A 14252-nucleotide genomic window follows, 5' to 3' on the forward strand; every position below is an offset into this window, starting at 1 on the left:
TCACTCCTGTCAGTGCTCAGGGAGCCTGTGGTGCAGGAACACAAATCCTGAATCAGCCTTGTGCAAGGGAAGAGCCCTACCCACTATACTATCTCTCCAGCTCCTATGTAAATGGTTTTAATTTTGAATTGACATTTGTGACATTTGTGTACAATTATTTAGATCCCTAATTATTTAGTGATCTAAGTAGTTTTTGCATGTGCACAACCAGTTTCCCCAGTACTATTTGTTGTAGAGACTCTCTTTATTCCACTTCATAGAGCTAACACCTTTGTCATAATACATTTGAGGGTTGATATCTGATTTTCAGTTCTATTCCACTAATCTGAGAATCTGTATTTGTTCAGTACCATGTGGTTATGATTACTAGAACTTTGTAGTAAAGGCAAAAGTCTGGAATCATAATATTTTCTATCTCCTTCTTCTAATAATTGTTTTGCCTATTCTGGGAGTATTATGGTTTCATATGAATTTTGCAGGTATTTATTTTATGACCTTACAGTATACAAAGGAATTTCTTTTTGTTTGAAATATTCAAAATAGTTTTATTCCTCCCAATTAAACACATTTTGTTTAAAATATGCGACGATTCCATCAAATTAAAAGATAATGCTTAAAATTGACATTCAACTATAATTCTTTTTAATAATCAGTATTGTAAATTACAGTGCCAAGAGAATTTTAATGGGAATTATGTTGCATCTGTAAACTACTTGGGGTGAGATGGCCATTTCAATGATACTGATTCTTCTAATCCATTAGACTGCCTTGTGTCTTCTTTTATTTCTTTTAGACGTTTTCTTTATTTTCTTTCACTAAACAGGTCTTTTATCTCCTTTGTTAGATTGATCCCTAGATGCGTGATTTTTCTGACACAATCATAAAAGGGACAGTTATTTAAAATTTATTTCATATAATTGTTTACATATAAGAATTCATGAGGGGCCAGAGAGATAATACAGTGGGTAGGACATTTACCTCGCACGTGGTTGACCCTGGTTCAATCCACAGCATCCCATATGGTCCCTGGAGCACTTCTAGGAGTGATCCCTGAATGCAGATCCCCAGCATCCCAGATGGTCCCCGAGCACCACCAGGAGTAATCCCTGAGCATCACTGAGTGTTGCTCAAATGCCCCCATTCCCCAAAAACTAATATATTGATTTTTGGTGCATTGATTTTTTTTAGCCTGGTAATAATTTTAAGACTTAAAAATGATATAATCACTGTCTGATTATGCATGAAAAGCGTCGAAAAATAAAGAGCTTAGTAGCACTTTTCTCAGTTCAATAAATATTTATCAGCAACAGTGACTCTTCTGTAAATGAACGGACAACAAATCATACACAGATATTTCAAAGTCTCACAGTAAAATTGATGAAATTTGGAAAATCCATACCTGTGTCAGTTAAGCTGTTTGAATCAATGTCCCAGAACCCTGAAAATTACCAGAGAATCTTGCAGTGATGTGATTGCAAAATTTTGGTGTAGGAAATTGAGTAAAACAGAAACCACAAGTGAATGTATACGCCACTAAGAATAGAAATTTATTTTGCTTATACTGAATTATGCTAGTAAGTAAAATATGTATCATTGTATATGTTAAAATATTTCAAATATAGTAAATATAACTAAAACAAGCCAGGAAAAGCAAACACTAACATTCAACAATGAGAGATGGTTGTGGAACAAAGGAAAAAGAATCCACAATTCAGCTAAACCATTTAAATATCAGAGAATAAAAGAGATTTTCCTCTAAGAATTAATATCTGTTATCTCCAGTAGCAGTATATACTCTACGGTATTTTCCTTTCATCTAAATATACAGTGGTAGTAAATATCTAATAATAACAACAATTCTGATATGAAGATTTATCGTAAGAATCAAGTTCTGTTTTCATCCAGAAAAACATCATTGATTTTCAATAAATAAAAATTACTTCAGAATGTATCAATCCATTGCAAAACTTTATGAAAACATAATGTCAGTGGTTCAAGAGGGTGTTAAAGTGGTGAGAGATGAGCCTGCCAAATTGTTCCGCCAAGCACCTAAAACCCAGCAAAGGTATTTGGGGGTATTAATCAGGATGGTGTCTTTGGAAGGTACTGCTGCTGTAACAAATTACCACAAATTTAGTGGTTTCAAATAGAGAAATCATGTTGTCTTGCAATCCTGGAGGCTGTAAAAATGCAAAGGATCTCATGGGTCCAAAAGGAAGATGATGGCAGACTTTATTCTTCCAAGGATTCTAAGGAAAATCTGTTTCTTTGTCATTTCCTGCTTCTCGGGACTTCCTACTTTCACAAACCTCTGATTTCCATCTTCAAAAACTGGACTGTTAGGGTTTAGATATAGTACAGCGAGTAGGATGCTTGCCTCAAACGCGGCCGACCACGGTTTGATCCTTGATATCCCCAAGCACTGCCAGAAGTAATTCCTGAGCATAGAGCCAGGAGTAACCCCTGAATATCGCCGGATGTGACTCCAAAACAAACAAACAACAAAAAAAAATCTGGACTGTCAAGTCTTTCTCATGCTACTTCACGAGGATACTGATTCTTGGGCCTCCTCTTCCAAATTTAAAGCACCCTTGCGATTGCAATGGACCAAGACGATCCAGTGTGATCCTATTACAACATTCAACTGATTACCAATCTCGACTGTATCAACGAAATTAATTGTCATCTGCCACACAGCATCATATATATATATATATACAGGTTCTGTGAAAGGGGATACGACGTCTTAGAGGGGAAACTTTATTCAGCATACCACAGCGAGGAACCATTAAAATAGATTTTAAGATGGATTGCAAAGCCAACAGGTTTGTACTCAACAAGGTTGTTCTTAGCGAGAATTGCTCTGCTTGCCTGCATTTAGCACACACAGAAAAGGGGGTTCAAGACTAGTGAGAGATTGTATAGGTGACAGAGCCAAAGGATTCCAGAACCTCCAGGTGTTTGCTTGAGGAAGTGGATGCATGATGCGGCCTTCTACAAAGAAATGACTGGTGAAACTAGACAGACGTATATGGAAAGTATGAAAGCACAAGAGAGAGAAATAGACAGACAGAGACAAAATTCATTGTGTACAAAACATAAATCTTGGTATTGCCAGCGTTTTTTTCCTGGGCTTAGAGGCAGAGATCAGCCTTCCTTTAGAGGGGGGCAGGGCTGACACCCCCACTGGTGCCCATTCCCACCTTCCTTTCCTGGGTGGCCACATGAAGCAATGAAAGAACGTGGGAAGCTCACCCCAGAACCTCCAGGATAATCTTGTCTCAAATCTCCTCTCTCTTCCCAGCTTGGTGTGCTGATACCCACTTCTCCCATCAGCCTCAAGGAAATATGGCGATTCTGATTGGGGAGGGGAAGATGGTCAGAGAAGAAATAGTCTGGGGGTTCACACATACAGAGGGGCGCTTTGATATCCATCCGCTACTCCCAACCTGCTGATCGTGCCCCCCAACGCCTATCACAGGCCAGTCCCACATGTTAAAGTGCCAGGAAAGCCAGGGGTGGTCGCCACGTAGATATTGGGGGCCAGTCTACTGAGGCAATCACGGGTTATCCCGCCTCTGGGCTGGGGCTCACCGTAGCCCCGCCTCCTCTGGGTCGGAACTACGATGGACCTGGGAAGGGGCGCCGAGCCCTTTCACGCAGTATCCCTCCGCCCCCTTCCCGACGCCCTAGCCGCGAGCTGTTTGTGTCGCAGTGTGCGCAGCCCCTGCCCAGTTTGGTGCAGCGGTGCGCGAGAGTCGGGGGCGGCGCGCCTCTGCGGTGGCCACACGGAAAGCAGGGAGCGCTGGCGGTCGGCTGAGCTAGGCGCGCCGGGACGAGGGGCAGGCCTGGGCCTGGGGCCCGCCGAGGCAGGTAGGGGCGTCGGCGGCCAGGAGTCGAAGGAGGGTGGTCTCCCGCCTTGGCAGGCTGACAACAGCCCGCGGCCCTCGGTGGGCCGGCGCGGGGGGAGCGGCGGGGCGAGGGTCGGGTCCGGGGGAGAGGGGTGCGGCTGCAGGACCCTGGCGGCGAGGAGGTGGGGAGGCCCAGGGCTCGGGCCGGCCAGAAGCGCCCCCAGATCGCCTGGGAGCGAAGCGCGCGGGCGGCTTCCTGGCCAGCGCTGCAGGCGCCCACGCCCGCGCCCCGCCCTCGATGTTGTCTGCGCCCGGAGGGCCGTGGGGGAGGCTGCCGCGGGAGAAATGGCGCAGCGGAGCGGCCCTTCGTCGGGGCCCGGGGGCGCCGGTTGGGGCCGGGGCGGGGGCCCCTGGCTCCGCAGCCCACGCTGCTGGAACGGGCGTCGTGGGGCCTCTGAGCTCCCTTCCCACAGGCACCTCCTGGATGCCAGAGTCTGCTTTCTGTGCGGTAGGCTGGCATTTTCGGCGCGCAGCAGGTTGCTTCTGTAGTGGAGAGGCTTGAGCGAAAGGAGGAGCAAGAAAATGACCGGCGTTTCAGGAGGTGTGTGCTTCTGGCGGAGGGGTTTCGGGGGTGTGTGGGGATGGGGGAGTAGTTCTGCAGGTGTGTGCTTGTGTCTTGCGGTGTATCTGTCCGGGAAGACGCAGCCTTTGGCGGCTGCTCAGGCCTGCTCGATGTCTAGCTTTCTAAATGTCCACCACCCTATAGCTTTTTGCCATTTGTGTGCCTTCCCTCGCTCGCTGCCACTCAAAATAGGGTGCGTGAAAAGATGAGTCTTGTGCGTGAGGGTGCAGTTGAAGTGGTACTTGCAAGGACCACCACGCAGCCTGATTTCTGGAATGTTGTGCCCTTCCCCCAATTTATGCTGCGCAAGGCAGAGGGAAGTGGTACACCTAGTGGTGAATCATGAAATTTGAAGAAAGGAGTGATGGGAAGAGTGATGTCAAGAGAAGACATTGTTGTTGTCTGCAATCCTGAAACAGAGGGCCTAAACAAAACGAAATTCTTGTACCAGTGGCACTGGAAATGTTGGAATCAGATAATTATGACTCGTCTTTGGTGTGGGTCAGCTTAACTGGGCACCTGTTTCCTGGCTGTCTTGCTCTGTCATCTCTTTTTTCCATAGGCCTGCTTTAAGGCTGGTCACTTCTGCAAGGAAGGAAAGGAAGAATAAACAGACAAAAATCTCTGGAGGTTGGTTTGACAAAAGGCAATGCATTGTATTGCTACGAACTAAGAGTATGGCAGGTGTCTTCCAAGTAAATTCAGGGCTTGTTTCACCTTTCTTATGATCTTTGTCATATTCATTCACTTCCTCAACTTCACCTGCTAGTGTCCTGCAGGAGATTCTAGAAATATTGGGGTAGGTGGGGGTTGGGTTGTGAATGTGGCCAAGCAACCTGAAAACACTATCTAGGAGACAGGAAATGTTAAACAAATAGGAACTATAAATGGTAAGAGATACACTTGCATAGGGATCAGGTTGTCGCCTGTGTATGTACTATAGTCAAGCTTTGCTCTTTGTTGTTTATAGGAGAACCTGCAGTCTGCTGTATAGCTTATCACCATTGGAGTTAAGGAAAGGAGGGGAGAATTGTTCCACATCAGTGCAGGTTGGTATGAAAAATGAGTAGATTTTAGTGTTGGTGTGAAAGAGGGTTAATGGAGACAAAAACAGGTGCAAGTTTTACTAGACTTTATAAATATGAGAGACTTGATCGTCTCCCATCATTACCATACTTCTTTTACCCTCACATCAGTTTTTAGCAGGCAAAACAATCTGTCATTTATGTGATTAAAGGATTGAATCCAAATGAGATGAGAGACTTTTGGTAGCCAGGCTTTCTCACCTTATGTTAAAGGTTCAGTCTAGCTGTGTGAGCCCATGCATGAACCAACAATTGGAAGACACCCAAGGTCCATGTCATTTTATCTCCCTCGTTCTACTTCCAGTGACAACTTTGGTGCTGCTAGAATTGCTGCTGACTACAATCATTTACAGGTCTGCATTTACCTGGAAGCCAATCCATTTTCCCTCAGGTTATTTATTATCACTTTTAGGTTTTCTGTCTATATTCACTGAGTTTGCTTTGTGGGATTACCCTCATTCATTTTTGGTCTGGAAATGAACTCTAACTTGTATTTCTTATTGCCTGATTCACCAAAAGGTCTTACATTGTATAAAAATAAACGTTTAAATATCTTTGATGGAGAATTAGTCTTATGTAGGATTATCTTCTCTAACTCCTGTTATGACTGGGGTACAGATTGAGCCTGGAGCCAAGGACATGCCTGCAGCAGAAGCTGGTGAGAGAATGTGAGCTGAGAAAGAGAGTGAAGTCCTGATTAATAGTATTCAGAGCAAAGGTTCATCTCCATAACCATATAATATCTTGGGAAAACCCCCAAATTAACTCCAAGGCTATACTGAAGATAAGGATGAAAACTAAGTCCTGTGGTCTAGTCTGAGGCTATGAACTAGGTGGGGCAAGACCCAGATCTAAGGCCATGATAGTTGGTGTAGCACATCCTAGGACCAGTGAAACCCCCTGGGGCGAGACTCAAAGATAAAACTCATTCATTGTACCAGAGTTTGATGCCAAAACAATGTTGAAGAAGTATCCCATGAGAATATTGTACTAACCACTGGTCAGTACTGAGCTTCAGTCAGTTGTTTTAACTATCAAAGTGGTCAGTATAGATACTGATTTCCATTTCTGGTGTCAATACAAATTCCCATTCAAAATCCAGCCTTTATTTGGGAAAAGAAAAAGACCAATATGGATTCTGGGTACTATTTCAGACTTTGTACAAACAATAATCTTCTTACCATTAATATTTCAGATGGCAGATGGATACCTTCCGAGTTCTTCAGTGAAGAGGTCAGTGAAAGGTTTTATTCCAGGAACATAGTAAAATTCATTACCTGGTGCAGGCATATAACCAAAGAACTCCCAGTCATTTCTTAGGCCAAAACCTTTCAGGAACTCTATAATGTATATAATTCCGGGTTCTGGGGATGAATCTATTAAGTCATCCTGGTTTGGGGCCAGAAAGTTCAGGTTTAGGTCTAAGAAAAAATACCTATGTCATTGTTTCTGAATGTGAGAATAGTGTAAAATCTGATTCTGGGATGAAAGATTGACAAGTACAGGTACTATCCCAGGACCAAAAAGAGCATCAGTGTAAGGATCAGATTGAATGCCTATGTGTATAGGTATATTTAAAAAGGTGTTCAGGTTAAATCTTGGAGAAAAAGCTAATACCTGCCAAGGCCTAACTCCAAAACAGAAACCTGGGGCAGAATAATAGCAAAGGAAGAGGCCATTGTTGGGACTGATATTAACAGTAAATCCAGGCCAAGGACTGAGGAAGTTTATTGAGATTTTCATGTTTGAAACTCAGTAAAAAAAAACTGTTATGTTAACTGGGACTGAGGCCATCAGTTAATCTGTGCTGGCAACTGATGAAAAAAAGGTCACTGGAGGTTCCTGCTTCTGTGGTGGGAAGAAACCAACACATAGACTTATGAAAACACTATTTCTGTGTTCTGCTTTGGGGGTCAGTGTGGGAACTAGTGCTGAGACCAACTATGAGTCAAAGTAAAGGTCTGAAGAAAGAGACCTCCTTGGTCCCCGTTTCTGGATCGAAAAAAATTCATTTCTGAGAGTAAGAGTGGAGACAAGATCAGGCCAAGAGCTGAAAAAGTGGCAATACTTGGGTCCTGGTTTCAGGTTTTAAACCAGTCCCAGATGGATTCTGGCACTCAAGTTAGCTGTAACACCATGCCAGGACTGAATAAAGCCCATTAGTGTGTTATTGCCCTGGGCTGCAACAGAAGCTTATGTGGTAGCTTAAGTCACAAAGGTCTATCTAGCATGAAAACAGAAAATTTCATTATATTATCTCATGTTTAAGAACATAGAAGAGGTCAGTATGAAGACTGGGGCTGGTATCAGACACAACTTTAAGGTAAAGGCTGAAAAGACTAATAATTGTTCTTGCTTCTGGGCAGAAGTTCTCTGTGTGTATCCTTCCAATGTAGGTCTATAAAGCTAGACCAGAGGGAGGAACAGGACATTACTGATTTGTTGTTCTGGTCCAGAAGGTACAGCAAGAGATCAGGGACCAGAGGATAGTACAATGGGTAGGGCACATGCCTTGCCTGCCACTAATCCATTTTCAATCCATGACACCACTTATGATCCCCTGAGTTCTACCAAGAGTGAGAACAGAGCCAGGACTTTTCAGCCTTTACCTGAGTACAGTCAGATATGGCCCCAAGACAAAAACAAGATGATTGTTGGATTCTTTTGCTGGTCTGGAGACTACAACTATGGCAACCTGTGAGTGCAGACCATAAAAGAAGTGAGACAGTTGTTGGGTCTTGGTTTCAGTTAAATATAAAGTCAATAATAGGTATGGAAATGAAACTGAGTCCAAAATAGCTGAAAAACATGAGAACATTGTGGGTTCCTGGTTCTAGGGAGGAGATGTGTCCCATTTTGAATCAATTCCTAGCCTAACATTCACTATCACTTGTAAGTTAATTTGTTCAGTTGAACTGGAGCCTGATGTTTCACACAGTTTTTAGAACTGGAGGATACTGTTCAGTAAAAGCCTGTTCTGTGAAGTAGAATTGGCTTCCAACTCCCAAGTTTTAACGTATTTTAAAAGGAAACAATTCCCTTATTCTCTGAGATAATAAATAAGGCCCTCCCGTTGATCGTCGATTTGCTCAAGCGGGCCCAGTAACGTCTCCATTGGAGACTTTGTTGTTACTGTGTCTGGCATATCGAATACTCTCGGTAGCTTGCCGGGCTCTCCGAGAGGGGCGGAGGAATCGAACTCGGGTCGGCCATGTTGGCCGCGTGTAAGGCGAACGCCCTACCCGCTGTGCTATCGCTCATATTTGTCCCTTTACCTACTTTCAGCACTCAGTTCTTATTCAGAGTGATTATTTCCAGCTATCGAGCACAGCGGGTAGGGCGTTCGCCTTACACGCGGCCAACATGGCCGACCCGAGTTCGATTCCTCCGCCCCTCTCGGAGAGCCCGGCAAGCTACCGAGAGTATTCGATATGCCAGACACAGTAACAACAAAGTCTCCAATGGAGACGTTACTGGGCCCGCTCGAGCAAATCGACGATCAACGGGAGGGCCTTTACCTTCGATTCTCTGAGATATTTGAGGGAAAACTCAGGACATGGGACTGAGCCTGGAGAGGACCAGAAATCTTTTATTTCCACCTGATCAACCTTACCCGAGTTCATATGAATATAATTCATATTACTAGTTAGTTAGGGAAATTGAAGAGCATGTGGGCCTAGGGAGAGTGAAGAACCTGAGCGTTGATCTTTTAGCTGAATAAAATGTAAACGTACTTGGTTTGGGAAATTTTGAAAACACCTATTAATGGTTTGGGAAATTTTGAAAACACCTATTAATTAACAGAGTACAAAGTTCTTTTTTTATTCATGAAGTATAGAAAATTACAATGTGTAGAAAATGTTTTCAGTTTGCTTGAGAATTTATTTAGAATTCAGGTGTTGTTTTGTTTATTGAAACCTTGCTCAATTATCCTACCTCATAATTTATAAAAGGGTATTTGGGAGAAAATGATTCACGAGCCTCTACATCACCTCAAGCTAAACATTAATCAGACATACATATGTTAAGTGTGTGAGAAATTCTTATTAGACATCTCACTACAGTTACTGACTATATAAAGCTGGTTGCCATATATATATGGGTATATATATGTATATATTTGGTAGATATATCCATATATGTACATACATGTCTGTACATATATAACATGTATGTGTGTATGTATGTATTTAGGTTTTCCTCTTTAATTCCCATGGAAAAAACAGAAACAAGACTACATAGTCTGAAAATGCTATTTACTTTGTCTGAAAATAATGTCAGTTGAAACAATGTCAGATTTATGCCCCGTTTAGTAGGAGAGAGACTATTCAAGTTGTTCTAGAAATGTTTGAAAATAATGATAAATATATCTAAAAGGTGTTACTACTGTTTTACTGAAAGAACGTCTATTGATATTTGTCTTTTAATTTCAATTGTGGTATTTGGTATCTAAGCATATAGTAAACAGAACCATCATAAGTAAGCTACATTTATGACTATTTCCTTTATGATTCTTGTATAATTATATCTACTTGGATCTAGGTTTGTGTTTCCAATAAAGTTCTGTGTTAAAGTTGGGAGAAATTACCCTTCTCATTGAACTTAGATGCAAGGCTAACATAAATATAGATGATTAAGATATGAATAGTGTGTTCTATGGATAAGCTTGTTTTCAGATTTTTAAATGCAGTGGTTGTTGTGGGCATGCTTCAAGGCATGCTTCAGAGAAAAAGGACCTTGTTAAACTGAGCATGGATTGTAGAAAATATAAATTAATTTTGTGAAAAAAAAAAGAGTGTGGTATCCAGTCTGCCTGGACTGGGTCTGAGGAGTGCATTAAGGGTTATAAAGGATGAGAGTTTTGAAGAGCTGAGACTTTGCAGTCAAAGTATGGGTGTTTCTTCATGCTGCCTACAGATTAGAAAAAAATAAGACAGGAAAGCACACAATGTTATGAGTCAGGTAGATTTTTTTTTATCTTGGTGGAGATAGAAAGTATTAAGGTAATAATACCAAATAATTGCTAAAAGTAATGATATATAGGTTTTTTTTAATTTCCTATGTATAAAAATTTTTATATTTAGTGAATAGGAAACATTGATGTCTTACATGGAGAAGATAATCTTATTATAAAAATGTGTTTCGGTGAACTAGATTCATATAAATAATTTTTGGAAAATTATGCAACAATATAAAACATGTCAAAGTATACATGAGACTGGAGTTTCAGAATAACTGACTTCACAAATATTAATTACTGGGCCTGGAGTAGGTACAGCAGGTATGGTGATTGCCTTGCATGTTGCTGGTGTGGGTTTGATTCCTGACACCCCATACGGTTCCCTGAGCCTACCAGGAGTGATCCCTGAGTGCAGATCCAGGAATCCAGGAATCCCTGAGCTCTTTCCAAAACAACTCCTGATTACTCAAAGGGAATAAACTGAAATTTCCTGTTCCTGTGTTCATTCCACATGGTGTTTGTATACACAAAGAGTGTAAATTTAATACTTTCAGACAGCATCAGAAATAATAAAACTGGTTAGAGAGTGGGGACACAGTTAAGATTAAGGGGAAATGTACAAAGTGTTTTATTTTAAGGAAAAGGACTGTGATGGTACTATTTTTTGGTTTGTGTCAGAGTATAAAATGTTTCTTAGCAGAATTTAGTATGCAAATTTTATGAAGTAGAACAAAGTATCAGTTTTGCAAACTTAAATTTTTGTCAAAAGGTAACAACCAAAAAAAAAAAAGGTAACAACCTACTGATGCAGAAGTTCCTATGATTGTATTGTCAGTGTTTTTCAATGTATCCTGTGTATATTTAATGTCATCTAATATTTAACTGAATTTTTTTTAAAAAAAAATCTACAGAAAGGTTTCATACCAGCCCTATAGTCCATCCTGTGAAGCAGGGCCCAGACTTAAGGCTGAAAATTTGGATTTAAATTCAGTCTTCCTTTCACTTCTGTATTGCCACCACTGTCTGGAACTTCAGGCCCCTCAGAAACCAGCCCTATTCCTAGTCTGCAGTCATCTGTTTATGCTGGAATCTGCATAGTCACATGACACTGATGATTGATTGCAATAGGTCCACATTGGTGGTGTGTAGCATGACAAAGGTACAGGAAGAACATATAGCTGAAAATTGATTGATGGCCTTGGGAAGAGTGGTACGATACTGTGATCTCCTGTGAAGGTGGTGATGCCTCTCCATGCTGTACTAACCTAAGTGCTAACCTCTTGAATGAATAGGATTACAGCTTTTGTTGGTAACAGAAGCAGTCTGGAGCTTCTTAGAAGGAACTCACTCTCTTCTGTCTAGGAGGCAAGTCATCCTATACGAGGTGATAGGCCATTGTGAAGAGAAATAGTGGTTACTTTCAGAGAAGATAGCTGTGGAGCTCAAGAAATGGTATCTGTGTGAGTTGGTAGCTAACATATGATATAAATGCAAGGAGTTCTGGGACCTCCCTGCCCTCCTCCTTCCATCTGATAATCTTTTCTTCCCACTCAGACTCCTAACACAGTGCTATTTGAGTCTGTTTCTATGTATGAATGGGGTAAGTGAACACTTGGAGACAGAGTTGGAGTCAGGAGTGCCTGGAAAGAGGTAAAGGTGAAGTCACAGTTTGTGAACACTGTAATTCATGTACACCTCTGGCATGTGTTCTGGAAACATAGGGACACAGAAGGAATCTGAGCTATACTATAATATTTTTGCACTTAGTGGGCTCTCATTTGTCTGTCTTAGATGTTGGAATGAAAGATTTTGTTGAAAAATGGGGGCCTTTGCAGGCATTGGCAAGATTTGCCTTTTATGCCACTGCTCCTTTTTGTTTGAAGATGCAAGAGAAGAATGCATCTGGTCAGCTCTAGGAAGGGAGAGAGGGACACAAACTCAGGAATAGGGAACTTAGATTCTTTGGGACTTTAACATAAAATTTAAAATTGGGGCATTGGGAGGCTTTTTAGCATCAAAATGGATCTTTGTATCTCAGCAGCATTCCCAGAATCTGCCTTGGATGTGAGTTTCTGATAGGGGCTAAGTTGCATTGTGAATTCAAAATCTCCATCCCACCTGGGAATTTAAGGATGTCTGCTTCATCTGAGGCTGTCCGGAGGCTCTCCCTTGGCTCTTTATTCCTGGAATTCAGAGGAAGAATTCAGGCAAACATGGGGAGGGCGTTTGCCTTCCACACGGCCAACCTGGGTTCAATCTCCGACATCCTATCATATGGTCCCCCAAGCACTACCTGGAGTAAATTGCTGAGTGCAGAGCCAGAGTAACCCCTGAGCATTGCTGGGTGTGACCCAAAAAGAACAAAAACCCAGTAAAACTTACCCAGGAAAAGATAAATGTAATCTAAGTAGAGAATATATATACACACATCTATACATATATAAACTTTCATTCTAAAAATTACACACGTGTATGCGTATGTGTGCATGTATACATTTTAGAATGAAAGTTTAGATTCATGGATAAATTAAATATTCAGTCATTCAAAGAAATTCAAAATAATGTTCAGTGATTCCCTAGTAGGATTAGTCATACTTAGAGCTATACTCTATTATAAAAGGACAGAAAGACAGTAATAAAAGAAGTGTATATAGAAAAGCCGAGAAGAAACCAATTGAAAACTTCCAAGAGTCTTCTAATGAAGTCACATAGGACACTCCCAATACTTTCAGCAACAGTTTATTACATTTGTGAAATGTTGTTTACCATGGCTTATTAAGATACCCAGTACCCAAGATTTAGGGGGTAGCAGGAAACTGTTCATGTAGATACACTCTTCAAAGCATGTACTAAAATTCAAAATTCTCAGAAGGAATGAGAGTATTTAGCATGAACTCTATTGCTTTCACAAAGAATTTAGCCTTATTGACCCTGTTTTACCAGTTCTTGGAAGTTGGAACCTTTCTTAAAACCAGGCTTCCAGAATACAGTCAGGGTCCTACATTTTAAGCTAACCTTTATTAGACTAGCAATCTCAACAGTTGATTAATGGTATTGGAGTAATTACCTAGTTTTTTTGGGAAGACGAAGTCAGGTACCAATATAGATGAACATATTCCAGGAAGATGAAATACTTTTACAAGAGTGGGGTGAGAATGATAAATTCATTTATCTAAAACAAATTTTGTTTTATGGCGTGTAAAAAATAGAAATATACTTCATGTTATTCATTAAATAAACTGACCTTAATCCAGAAGTATTATATATGCAGTTATATGCCCATATCTTTTTATTTATTTTATGGACCACACCTATAAGGGTGCTAAGGGATTACTCTTTGCTCTTAGTTTAGGGATTACTCCTGGCAGATCTGTGCTAGGGATTGAACCTGGATCAGCTGTGCAAAACAGTTACCCTATCCACTATACTATTGTTCTAGCCCTTGCTCATAAATTTCTGAGGTAAATAATCTGTAGTGTAAAAAACAAAATGTTCTCACTTTAATACTAAGTATAATGGGTTATCTGAAATAGTTATATTACATGTTATATTCACATGCATGGTTAGTCTCTTCAGTTAATTTCATCAACCCAGAGAATCACTAGAAGGGGCCCCCAGGTCTCCAGAGTGCCTTTTGGGAAATTCTCCTCCCTCTAAAAAAAGAAAATCATTAAATAAAAAGATATAGAAATCCTAGAGTTGAAGAATACAGTCGTTGGAGTGAAGACTTTAAA

At 41.1% G+C, this 14252-nt stretch overlaps 2 protein-coding genes across 7 annotated transcripts in view; one reads left to right on the forward strand and one right to left on the reverse strand.

Moving 5' to 3' along the window:
- Positions 1 to 3776, reverse strand: part of LOC130032636 (melanoma antigen preferentially expressed in tumors-like) — a 59248-nt gene extending 55472 nt beyond the window's left edge. Inside the window, exons 1-2 of one of the 2 annotated variants that reach the window (XM_056124186.1) lie at positions 3450 to 3776; positions 3256 to 3357 (exon numbers count right to left, since the gene is read on the reverse strand). The gene's annotated coding sequence lies outside the window, so the exon portion shown is untranslated. Of the gene's footprint in view, positions 1 to 3255 lie in introns of both variants that reach the window. The other variant, XM_056124184.1, reaches the window with a different exon arrangement.
- Positions 3777 to 3839: 63 nt separating this feature from the next.
- The window catches only part of GPRASP2 (G protein-coupled receptor associated sorting protein 2), a 60146-nt gene continuing 49733 nt past the window's right edge, over positions 3840 to 14252 (forward strand). For 4 of the 5 annotated variants that reach the window (XR_008793850.1, XR_008793849.1, XR_008793851.1 and 1 more), the window contains exons 1-4: positions 3840 to 3873; positions 4364 to 4452; positions 5036 to 5103; positions 5444 to 5522. The gene's annotated coding sequence lies outside the window, so the exon portion shown is untranslated. Of the gene's footprint in view, positions 3874 to 4363; positions 4453 to 5035; positions 5104 to 5443; positions 5523 to 13870; positions 13981 to 14252 lie in introns of those variants that run through there. The other variant, XR_008793852.1, reaches the window with a different exon arrangement.

This window comes from Sorex fumeus, unplaced genomic scaffold (assembly GCF_029834395.1).
Source record: "Sorex fumeus unplaced genomic scaffold, SorFum_2.1 ptg000050l, whole genome shotgun sequence".
In the NCBI taxonomy this organism is placed as follows: domain Eukaryota; kingdom Metazoa; phylum Chordata; class Mammalia; order Eulipotyphla; family Soricidae; genus Sorex; species Sorex fumeus.